A 12452-nucleotide genomic window follows, 5' to 3' on the forward strand; every position below is an offset into this window, starting at 1 on the left:
GATGGACGGAGGGAGAAACATAGAAGAAGAAAGGAGAGGAGTGAAAAGTAGGAGAAACTGGTTTATTTTCTTCTTTATTTACTCCTTCGTTTTATTTTCCTTTATTTTTTCCATCTATTCACTTGTTTTCACTTCTGTTTTCCTTATGAATTATTTCCAAACGTCTTTTATTCATTTTTTCAATGGTATATATGACTATTTTGACATTTACCTCCCTTTCCTTTCATTTATATTGCACCCTTTTCCTCCTCCTCCTCCTCCTCCTCCGCCTCCTCCTTCTCCTCTGCCTCTACCTCCTCCTCTCCTGGTCTCTATAACTTCCCTTACCGCAGACTTTGTGTTCTGGTGTCATTGTGTCTCCCAGGTCAGATTCCATTGTTGTCATTTCACCTTATCGCACCTTTTCTCCTCGTAGTCCTCCCCAGTTTCATCCTTTTCCTTCTAATCCTCTTCTTCCTTCACCCTATGCGTCACTTTTCCCTTCCTCCTCTTCCTTTTCTTCCGTCTAAGCCACCACTCTGTATTTCTTATCTTTAATTTCTTCCTTTGCATAATATTCAGGTTTAGTTTCCTCATCGTTTGCTTAAATTTTTCTTTCCTCTTCCAGCACAACGAACAATGGGAAGAAATGTGATGACGCTTCTTTACCTTCCCTAGTTTCCAAAGATTCGTGTTTTCCGTTCGTGGTTTCAGTTTCGCTTCTTCTCCTTTGATATTCCATTGGTTTCACAGTTTTCTCCCTTGACTTACTCGTGATCTGATTCCTCTATATCCAGTATGAAAAAAATGTGATTGATGCTTATCTTAAAATTGTCAAAAACACATAAAAGTTTAACTAATCATATTTAATGTAATACTAAAATATCAAGTTTATTTCTACTTTGGTGGATTTTAAACAACACGTCAAGTGACAAGCGAGGGTTTTTAAGAGCAACTGAAAGAATAGTAATGCTAGTTTTTTGCACTATCAATTCTCCTCTGCCTCCAATCCTATACACAATTGCAGATAAACAAGAATAATTTTCACGAGCATTCAAACAGTATCAACCCCTTCAGTATTGAAACGCATTTTTACCTTCAATTTTGGGTACGATTAGACGATTTTATTTACATTAGGAAGAGTCTATGGAAGTGAATAGATTAACTGCCAGTCTTCATTATTGTAATCCCCACACAAGTTTCTGAAGCTGTACAAAACCACCAAACATTTAGCAGAATAGATAAGGAAACGCGTCATGGTACTAAAGAGGTTAATGCATTTTCTTTTCATTGTTACTTTCAGATTTTCACTCCAGCACATATTTTCCAACACCAAGTAAAGATTAACGACGAAAAATATTTACGATGAACTTAAATGGTGCTTAGTTTTCAATCGTATACACATTTGCAAGTAAACAAAAATTTTTACAAGCAAACTGGAGTGACAATGTGACAATGCATTTTTCTTTTTCATTATTACTTCCTTCATTCCAATACACATTTTCAAGAGCAAATAATGAAGAATTCTTATACACATCTATCAAGAGCAAATAATGAACAATTCTTATATACATTTGCAAGTAAATAAACATTTCTTACAAGCAAAATGGCCTGATAATGCATTTTCCTTCACCATTATTACTTCCTACATTCCAATACACATTTTTCAAGAGCAAGTAACGAACAAGCATATCTGGGAACAATTTAAGGGGTAACTATCTTATTTCCATCTCCCTTCTGACCAAGCTACCGATGAGAGGCAAGAGAAGCTTCATAGAGAGTATCTGCCTGACCCTTCCTCGTCTCGGCCCTTCCTGGTCTCGAAATCCACCTCACGTCCACTTTTTCCCCACCATTTTCCTCCTCGCCTCTCCCCTGACCCTTGTGCACCTTTGTCCACCCTCCCCTCCCCCAACGACAGGCTACCAGTTAGCTTCCCAGAGAGGCAATCCTGCACCTGGCCTGTCTGTCCCCTCTCCCTACCTGCTCTCTCTCTCTCTCTCTCTCTCTCTCTCTCTCTCTCTCCTTTATTCAACTCTCAAGTCTTTTTCTGTTGCTTTATTTACGTTTCCGTGTCTAGTTTCCCTTATTTTCCTTTCCAATTGCACACATGATCAATTTTTACCTTCAAATCAACAGGAAAGGAGGAAACAATTACTCTACTCACCAGAGCGAACGTTGAGTGGTAGTGGCAATGGCGTAAGGGTGCAGGGGTGATAGCAGGGGTGATAGCAGAGGTGATGGCAGGGGCGTGAGACAGGTGGCATAGCAGTCCTTGTAGTCCTCAGTCCACGCCCCTTACTTCCAGAACAGCGAGGGAGACAAGAGGTGAACCGAGGCACCCCGCAGAGCCCCGCACAGCACGTCCTGAAGGCTGCGGGGACAAGGCCTCTTACTTCTGCTTCATTACTCCCCAATCCGTGTTTATTAAGTGCGTTGTGTGGGTGGTGGAGGGACTCGCGGCGCCACAATGCTCGCGACCCACCTTGCTACCCCCTACAGACATTCACCTCTCTCCTCGCCAGCCTGAGAGAGAGAGAGAGAGAGAGAGAGAGAGAGAGAGAGAGAGAGAGAGAGAGAGAGAGAATGATAAAAAGACACATCAATTAAAAGAATTATTAAGTTCCTCATGTGTGACCTTCAATCAATAATATGACCAAGAATATTTGACTCCATATTGTAGATTAGTGTGAGAATTATAAATAGACTTAATTAAAACATTCACATTACATTCTTACCTACAGTTACTCGAGGACTATGACTATTTGACTGTCGTGGAAAGCATGACAACCAATTTAACCCCTTCAAAACTGGGACACATTTTTACCTTGAGATTTGAGTACGATCAGGCCATTTTATTGACACTAGGAAAGGTCTATGGTGGTCAGATGATTAATGGCCACAGTCTTCACTATCTCAATACCCCAAATGAGTTTCTGAAGCTACATAAAATCACCAAATAATGACCAGAATGAATATGGAAAAGCGTCATGGTATTCACAGGGCTAATCAAACCAAACGACTCACTTTACACATAGTCATTACCTGAAACACCATTACGTAATCCTGACTCAGGGAACAATGAATCACGTAGGAGTGAGTCAGGGAGTGAGTCAGCATGAGGAGCATTTTATCCTCATCCCTGATTCTGAGGTGACGGGGCCGATAAACCACTACCACCACCACCACCGTCACTACCACCACCTGGCGTCACAAACACGTTTTCAAGGGGTAACATTGCATCACCTTATAAGCTACATCATGTTTAGTAGTAGCATTGCAACACTTTATAATGTCAGTATTCAGAAACGTCTTGCTCTCTCACCACGACTAAAGGCTACATGTATAAGTAGGATAATATGTAGAAGTTCCAGCTCTGTGCCTGTACAAGCTACCATTCAAATAAAGCGAAATATTATCAGTATTGCACTCACACACTCGCCCCTCACACACACACACACACACACACACACACACACACACACACACACACACACACACACACACACACACACACACACCATCACACACTCCACGGAAGACCAATTCCAGTGCTCACAACTCAAAGAAATTATTCCAAGCTTACTTAGCATTCACATACAATTTGCTCAAAACCTTCCTTTGTTTAACTCCTTCAGTACTGGAACGCATTTTTACCTTGACTTATGGGTATGATTAGACGATTTTATTTGTATTAGGAAGGGTCTATAGAGGCGAGAAGATTAATAGCCAGAGTCTTTTCTATTTCTATCCCCACAGGAGTTTCTTAAGCAGTGTAAAATCACCAAATAGTAAGCAGAATGAATATGAAAACGTGTCATGGCACTGATGTAGTTAAGTATAAGCACAAAAGAAACAAAGACGAATAGGATTGGTAAAGATTGCTCATAGGAGAGGGATCTTATAGAAATATGAAGAGATAAGTAAGGACAGAAGGAGGCTTAAGGAAATGAAGGTAGGAGTGAAGCAGGGAAAACTCAAAGCAGCAGAAATGAGGAAGTGAGGGAAGGAAGGCAAAAAGGAAGTAGGGGCTTGAAAGTTATATGGAAGAGAAATTTAGGGAAGCGGGCGAAGAGAGGGAGGAAAGATAAAGACATGGAAGAAAAAGAAATCGGTAACGGAAGCAAGAGGAAGACATGAGAAGAGGCGTTGTTGAGTGTTGACCAAGAAAGGAGGAAGTGAAGGAATGTAGAGCGGAAAAAAAGTGGGCAAGAAAAGAGAGACTGAAGGAAGCCAGCCAGGGAGAGAATAACGAAGGAAGGAAGGAGAGAAGGAGACGACCCTGGGAGAAAATCTAAGGGCATGAGAGGAAGGCATCGGCATGGAAGAAGAAGAAGGACAGGGGCATGGGAGGAGGGCATCGGGAGGGCATAAGGAGGGCACAGGGAGGGTCCAGGGAGGAATGGGCGGCGCCAGGTGTTTCCCCCAAGCCTCCTGCCGCGACTTCTGCTGCTGCTTTTCATCCACCTTTGTCCCCGTCTTTCTTTTCATCCCTCCTCCGTCTCCCCTTCCTTTATGCACGGCCCCGTCAGGTTTCCTTTGGCCGACTCCGAGCAAGCTCCAAGAATCTGGCCGTGGCTTTGTGGGTTTTCAAAAAGGTTCGCACAAGAGGCGCCGCGGGGCCCTTGGCGCTACCACGGCGGCGAGCGATGTCCTGCGACCAGCTGACAAGGAGTGCGTAAGAATGCGTAATAAATGGCGTAAGATGTGGGGCTGGCGCATTGAATGGGCTCCCGTAAAGTGCGCCGCTGCCCAGGACACGTGCTGCCCAGGCTACTGCGCATGCGTCGATGTCTCTCTCTCTCTCTCTCTCTCTCTCTCTCTCTCTCTCTCTCTCAAGTATAGAGGAATTTAGTAATGATGATGATGATAATGATGATGATGATGATGATGGTGATGATGATGATGATGATGATAAGGAGAAGACGAAGAAGGAAAGAAAGGAAACAAAAAAAGGAGAGACTTAAAGGAGGAGGATAAAGTGAGAGAGGAGAAGAGGGAGCCAGAGGAGAGAGGAATAGGGTGCCTGACTCACTGAAGGGAGGGGATGGCGCGCGACCAGTGTGTGTGTGTGTGTGTGTGTGTGTGTGTGTGTGTGTGTGCCCGGTTCCTTTGCCCAAGCCGGTGGGGGAGGGGGGGTAAGGGAGGGGAAAGTGGGTGACGCAGAACCTGTAACAAATTTCAACATATTTCCCTTCCCTTCAGATGATGGCGGGCAGGTCTCAGCATCTCCCAACCTGTTCCTTCCCTTCCCATCATTCCCTTCTTTCCATCATCCACTTCTACCTTCCCATCATCACCTTGCCCCTTCCCCTTCCCTTTCCCCTGCCCAGTTCCCCTTTCTATCCCATCATTCCCTTCTTTCCATCACACACTTCCACCTTCCCATCATCACCTTTCCCTTGTTCCCCTTCCCACTTCCCCTTTCCTTCATCATAGACCCATCCCCTTCATCATCATCTCCCTTCATTCCCTTCTATCAACCTTCCCATCATCACCATCCCCTGCCCAGTTCCCCTTTCCTTCATCTATATAGTTCCATGCCCTTCATCATCTCCATTCCCATCCCTTTCCTCTTCCCTTCATCCCATCTTTGTTACAATATACACACTTCCCATAAACCCATTTCTACAAGTTCCTCAGAGTAAAAAACGAAGGAAAAAGGAAATCATCTACTTGTATTATTTTTTGCCTAATTTTTTCTTCCCTCTCTCCTCTGCCAATATCAAGAATTCGGAAGATTATTTTTTTACTCAATTCTCGGCTGGCGAAAGGTGAAAAAACATCCCCCTTTGGCCGATCTTTCCTTTTTTCTGTGCGGGTCTTTTGTCGGGTCGTCGGTGGCTTCGGGGACGAGGCTTAGTTTGGACGACCAGAGGCGCCAAGACCCCTTCACCCCGCCACTGAGGTAGCCACTCCTCGCCACTCCTCGCCACGCCTTCACCCACAGTCTTAAGATCTTCGGAGTCTCATTTCGACAACGTGTGAAAGGTTCTTGTGGAAAGTTTCAATTTTTTTTTTTTTATATGATTCTAGTGATTGTTTAGTATGTTTTCTGTATCGTCCATTGTAAAAGATATCCAATAAATTCGACTTATTTCTACTATTTATTGAAAATAAATGTAGTTGAAGTTTCGGTTTGCAAAGGTGTTTCTGTGATTTTGATTACGTATGGTAATATTTTGACGTCTATTATGGATCAATAATCAAAATAAACATGAATTAGATCAAAATTATTACTACTGTTTCTGAAATATGGTGCCGCCGTGGTACAGTGGAACCATGCGTGCGAGGGGTCTCCAAGCACACGGGTTCGAATCCTGTCCACGGTCCGAGTGTAGGTTGGGCTTCCTCACTCGGGGCAACGGTTTCCTAGCGGGTGGGTTTTGAGATAGGAGGTACCCCAAAAAAGTATCCCCTTTAGCCCAGAAATTCAGGTGAAAAGCCCACATGGTATAAATAGGAAAAAAAAAAAAAAAAAGGATCTCGAGGAAGTTCTGTTTTCAAGTGTTTCCGAGACAATACTGATAGTTTGACATGCATCCTGCCGAAGAGATCAAATCAATTATATGCACCTTGCAAACAATTCTTATGACAACTCATGATCTTTCCTTAAACCCTTCAGTACCATGACGCGTTTCCATATTCACTCTTACTATTTGGTGACTTTATACAGCTTCAGAAACTCGTGTGTGGGATTAAAATAGTGAAGACTGTGGCCATTAATCTTCTGACCTCCATAGACCCTTCCTAAAACAAATAAAATTATCTAATCGTACACAAATCTCAAGGTAAAAATGTGTCCCAGCACAGAAGGGGTTAATAAGCGGATCAACAGTGTAGCTACCACGTTAAGAGCCACACTTAAGACACTCATATCTGTGCACTGAGCAAACAGGGTAAGAAGAAAGCTCTGATAAGTCACAACCCACAAAGAAAACCAAACACAAAGATATAAACCCCTTCGATACTGAGACGCATTTTTACCTTGTTATTTTGGTGTGATTAGACGATTTCATTTGCATTAGGAAGGGTCTATGGAGGTCAGAAGATTAATGGCCAAAGTCTTCACTATTTCAATCCCCACATAAGTTTCTGAAGCTAAACGATAGAAAAAGACTCCTTGAAACCTTTATCTTATCTCTCCTTTTGTTTACTTTACCATTCACTCACTCAACGAGACCACTAAACAAATAAAATCATGAAAAGATAGTAAAAGAGCACTTGGAATCTCTTATCTTTCTCCTGTCGTGTACTTTATCATTCATTCTGGACGTACTTTCACTTCCCCCAACCTCCACCTAATCACGGACAAAAAGCGAGAAAACACGGCCTCTTGAGGGAAGAAGAGCGCTGGCTGGTCTTCCTGAACCTGGCGGAGGGATCGCAGTGGGAACAATGCGATTTTCAGCCTTATGGCGAGGAATCAAAAGCCACTGGAATCTGTTGGTTCAGACACAAAGCTCTATTTTCCTGCGCCGCGCCCTCCACCTCCTCCCGGGGCCACCCAGAGCGAGGCGGGCGAGGCGAGGGACAAAGATCTTTCCTCGACTTGGAGCCACTTCACCTCCCTTATGGTAGAGTGAGGAACTATGCTCTCTCTCTCTCTCTCTCTCTCTCTCTGCATTCCACTTATAGCACGTGTTCATCTCTCTCTCTCTCTCTCTCTCTCTCTCTCTCTCTCTCTCTCTCTCTCTCTCTCTCTCTAAACATCAAAGCATTTTTAACCTTCCTTCTCCTCCTTTTCCTCCCATCTCTCCTTTTCCTCTTCTTGTCCCCTTCTTTCCTCCTCCTCCTCCTCCTCCTCCTCCTCTTCATCACGGTCTACCAACTCTGCATCAACAAAGGTCTCTCAGCATCTTACTTGCCAGCTTTACACGTTTGGCCAGCCCGTTGCCCCTCCTCCAACTGCTAAGAGGCACGCTTGGTCTTCTCAACCCCTCCTTGCTTGCACGTGAAAGAAGGGAGTGAGTTTTATGACGTTCTGTTTCCTAAGACCGGGTGTTCTGTGTCTTTCTGCCTGTATGGTATGGTATGGTATGGTTTGGTTTAGTTTATTTGGATGGATGGATAGGTGGATGAGTGGATGGGTGTTACTTCACTCTTCTTACGGTACATAAATCACAGTTGCATTTTCAGTCAAGTTTTCGTAAAGTTAGCATTGACTCAGTGACTATGCAGGGAAAGAAAACGGAACCCAAAAACAGATCAAAGAAAGAAAATAGACTAGATTAAGGAAAAAAAAAAAGTAACGTGATTGTATGGAACGAAAGAAAAGAAAAGAAAAGAAAAAGAGGAAAGGAGTAATTTAAGATAGCAAGCTTATGGTAGATACAGAATGAGAGGAAACGGAGAAAGAGGAAATAGATAAAAGTAACAATTACCGAATTTTATATAAAAGAAACCCAGAGAAAGAGAGAAAGGAAGAAAAGAAAGAAGTGAAGCAAGAATAACCTAATCATACACACAAAACTCGAGAAAACAATAAATAAAAATAAAAATAAATATATCAAACAGCAAAACAGCAAAAAAAAACGAACAAAAGACCACACACCCATAACATTCCCTGCAGGAGCGTGACATCTGACGGGGTAGCAGCAGGAGGCACTGAAGACAACCTAGCATTAAGGTGTCAGAGAGGGGCTTAGGGCAGCTTTGTGTGAGAGAGGCAAGCCGGCTCATCCACACTCAGGGGGAGGGAAAGGCAGGACCACCTCTTGACTGGCGCATCTCGTGACACCCTCAGGCAATGTTCATATTGAGTTTTTCCAATGAGTTTAGATCTCTTTCGTATGAGGACGCGTTTCCATATTTATTTTGGTTATTATATGGTGATTTTATACAGCTTCAGAAACATATGTTGGGATTAGAATAGTAAAGACTGTGGCCATTAATCTTTTAACCTCCATAGACTCTTCCTAATGAAAAGAAAATCGTCTAATCATATCCAAAAATCAAGGTAAAAATGCCTCTCAGTATAAAAGGATTAATTATTTGGGTGTGTTTATTGCTATTCCAAGGTGCTGCATGGTGTTTTGAGTGTGTTTCGTGTTAGCTTTGAGTGTTTGAAGTGGTCTGGAGGTGTGTCTGGGATGTGTTTAGTGGTGTTGAAGTGGTATTGGTGTATATTGTGCGTTTCTAGCGAGTTCTAAGTGTGCTTCTTGGTAAATTGAGGTGTTGTGAGTGTGTTTTATGTTAGTTTTGAGTGTTTGAAGTGGTTTGGAGGTGTGTCTGGGATGTGGTTAGTGGTGATGGCTTGGTATTAGTGTATAATATGCGTTTCTAGGGAGTTCTAAGTGTAGTTCTTGGTAAATTGAAGTACTTTGAGTGAATTTTGGGTTAGTTTTAAGTGTTTTAAGTGGTTTGGAGGTGTGTTTATTGATGCTGAAGTGGTATTGGTATATATTTTGCGTTTTTATGAGTTCTAAGCAAAGTTCTTGGTAAATGGAGGTGTTTTGAGTGTGTTTTGAGTTAGTTTTGAGTGTTTTAAAATGGTTTGGATGAGTTTAGTGATGTTGAAGTAGTATAGCTGTATATCGTGCGTTGCTAGTTAGTTCCAAGTGTGCTACTTGGTAAACTGAGGTGTTGTGAGTGTGTGTTGGGTTAGGACTATGAAGTGTCTTTGTCATGCAGTATAAGATTTTGTTCCTGCGACACCAAATTCGAAATAAGACTAAATTGGTCATATTTCTTTTTTTTTTTTTGTCTTTTATTTATTTTGCTTGTTCGTGCAGACTTTTCAAATTCATTCTTTCATTTATTCGTTCTATTCATTGATTTATTTAGGTTATTTTTCTTAAGGCATATTGATGGAGCTTGTATTCTAAGTCTCTCTCTCTCTCTCTCTCTCTCTCTCTCTCTCTCTCTCTCTCTCTCTCTCTCTCTCATCACAACAAACGATGATGAGAAATATAGATAGATATATATATATATATATATATATATATATATATATATATATAGAGAGAGAGAGAGAGAGAGAGAGAGAGAGAGAGAGAGAGAGAGAGAGAGAGAGAGAGAGAGAGAGAAACTTTCCACAGTCCTATACACCTTGAGGCGAGAAATACTTCCACAAAACCTTAAAATCCTTCCCTTTTTTCACCCCCATCTTTTTATCTTTATTTTTTCCTCCACCGCGTCCCTCACACACCAGCAGAAGGAGGGAAAAATACCGCAGTGCGAGGTAAATCTTCTCAAAAAACCGGGAAAAACGGAAGGCTTGCACTGCCCACAAAGCCACGCGGGGACAGTGTGAGAACCGCAATTGTGAAACTTGTTGAAACGAGAACACAGCTTTATTCCCACGGGTGACAAATACGCAAGTTATTTCTCCCACGACCTGTTGCCTCCCATACCGGGCTGAGAGATGCCCTACAGTGAAGTGCGGAGGAGAGAGAAAGAAGGGAAAGGATAAGGAGGACAGGGAGAAGTGAAATAGAGTAACGGTGATCGCCAAGCCTTGTCATCACCGTCACTTATCTCAGTTTGCCCTTCAATCCTCCATGCCATCTCCGTTTTCTATGTCCACGTGAAGCCTCTCATCATCTCTACGGGGTGTGGCTGCCTATAGTTCTCCCTCTCCCTCTCCCTCTCTCACTTTCTCATTCTCTCTCTCTCTCTCTCTCTCTCTCTCTCTCCTCCTGCCGTGAAAGGATATCGCCTGCACGTCCCTAATCACACGTCAATATATAAGACACGTCACAATCAAAGCCCTAATGAAATATACTCACAACGCCTCTCTCTCTCTCTCTCTCTCTCTCTCTCTCTCTCTCTCTCTCTCTCTCTCTCTCTCTCTCTTTTTTTGCGAGACTTAAATTCTTCTCGCCAATTAGAGATGGGAAGCGTAATTCTATCTCCGTGAGCCTGAGATGATGGCGTAAGTGCAGTCCTCTCTCTCTCTCTCTCTCTCTCTCTCTCTCTCTCTCTCTCTCTCTCTCTCTCTCTCTCCCCTAACCTTATCGAATCTAATTATGTAGATAACGTAAGACAGATATAAAAGGAGGAGGAGGAGGAGGAGGAGGAGGAGGTGGAAGAGGAAGAGGAGGTGGTGGAGGAGGAGGTGGGAAGGAACGGAGGAGAAAAAGGAGGAACAGAAAATATGAAAAATAGGAAGGTAAAAGAAGGAATAATAAAAATAATGATAATAATAATAATAATAATAATAATAAGAAGAAGAAGAAGAAGAAAGAAGAAATAATAATAATAATAATAATAATAAGAAGAAGAAGAAGAAGAAGAAAAGAAAGGAAACAAAGCAGGAAGCGGAGGAAAACACGGAAGAGAGAAAGGAAGGGAAAGCAAGAGAAAAGAGGAGAAAGAAAGAAAATGAAAGAGGAAACAGCATTAGTTCTATATTGGCCCTAATGGGAATGTTTGTGGTGACTTGTGAGAGAAAGAGGAGGAAGAAGAACGAGAAAACAACACAGATACATAGAGCAAACTAAAATTAAGTCCTTCTATACTGGAACACCTTGTCTTGAGATTTGTGCGCGATTAGACCATTTTATTGACATCAGGAGGTCAGAAGATTAATGGCCAGTTTTCACTATCATTGTTATGGGACTCCTAAATTTTTGCTTGGTAGAAATAATCCCATATGTGTGTCAGCCAATTCATTAAGATATCCCTGAAAAATTAACCTGTAAGTATGGAAGAAAACTGCAGCCACGCAGAAAACGAAAATATTTAGTGGCAAACTCATTTAGTCTTTTTGATTCTCTCTCTCTCTCTCTCTCTCTCTCTCTCTCTCTCTCTCTCTCTCTCTCTCTCTCTCTCTCTCTCTCTCTCTCTCTCTCTCTCTCTGGAAATAATCTAAATCAAACAATCAGAAAATGCACCACACAACCAGAAGCAACTTTCGTGTATTGGGAAGTTAAGTCAAGCTCCCTCTTATTTTAACCCTTGCCAAAATGAATAGTGTATCTTAAGGAATTTTCGAGTGATACAGTCTAGTAGTAATTTGTGTAAGTTAATCTCTTAGCAGGCTGAAACGTTCTGTATTTTCGATTTCCTACGATTGGTCTTCTTTTAAGAGGGAGGTATCGAGACATTTGCTCTCTAATTTTGTCTGACGCTTTTAATTTTTGTAGAGAACCAACACTCAAGTGGTAAGAGTACGAGGGGTCCTTTAGGAGTGATCGAACTCGTGTCATGGCAGTGGCTGGGCGTGGTGTGTGGCGGGTCATTGCTGATGGCGAGCCGTGTGAGGCGCGGCAACGTTGCATCGTCACTGCCCTCACACCCACGGGACTGCTAGGGTGGACCTTTCGAGGAAGGGTTCGTCCTGGTACCTGTGTAAGTAGATAGGACTTCAAAGGCGTACATGTATTACAACGCCAGCATCGTTATCTTGGAAACTGGATTCGCATCGTTATCGTGGAAAGTATCGTTATCGTGGAAACTCACATTGTTATCGTGAAAACTCTCATTGTTATCGTGGAAGTTCGCATCATTATTTTGGAAATTCGTATCGT

The sequence above is a fragment of the Portunus trituberculatus genome, chromosome 20 (genome assembly GCF_017591435.1).
Source record: "Portunus trituberculatus isolate SZX2019 chromosome 20, ASM1759143v1, whole genome shotgun sequence".
Classification (NCBI taxonomy): Eukaryota; Metazoa; Arthropoda; class Malacostraca; order Decapoda; family Portunidae; genus Portunus; species Portunus trituberculatus.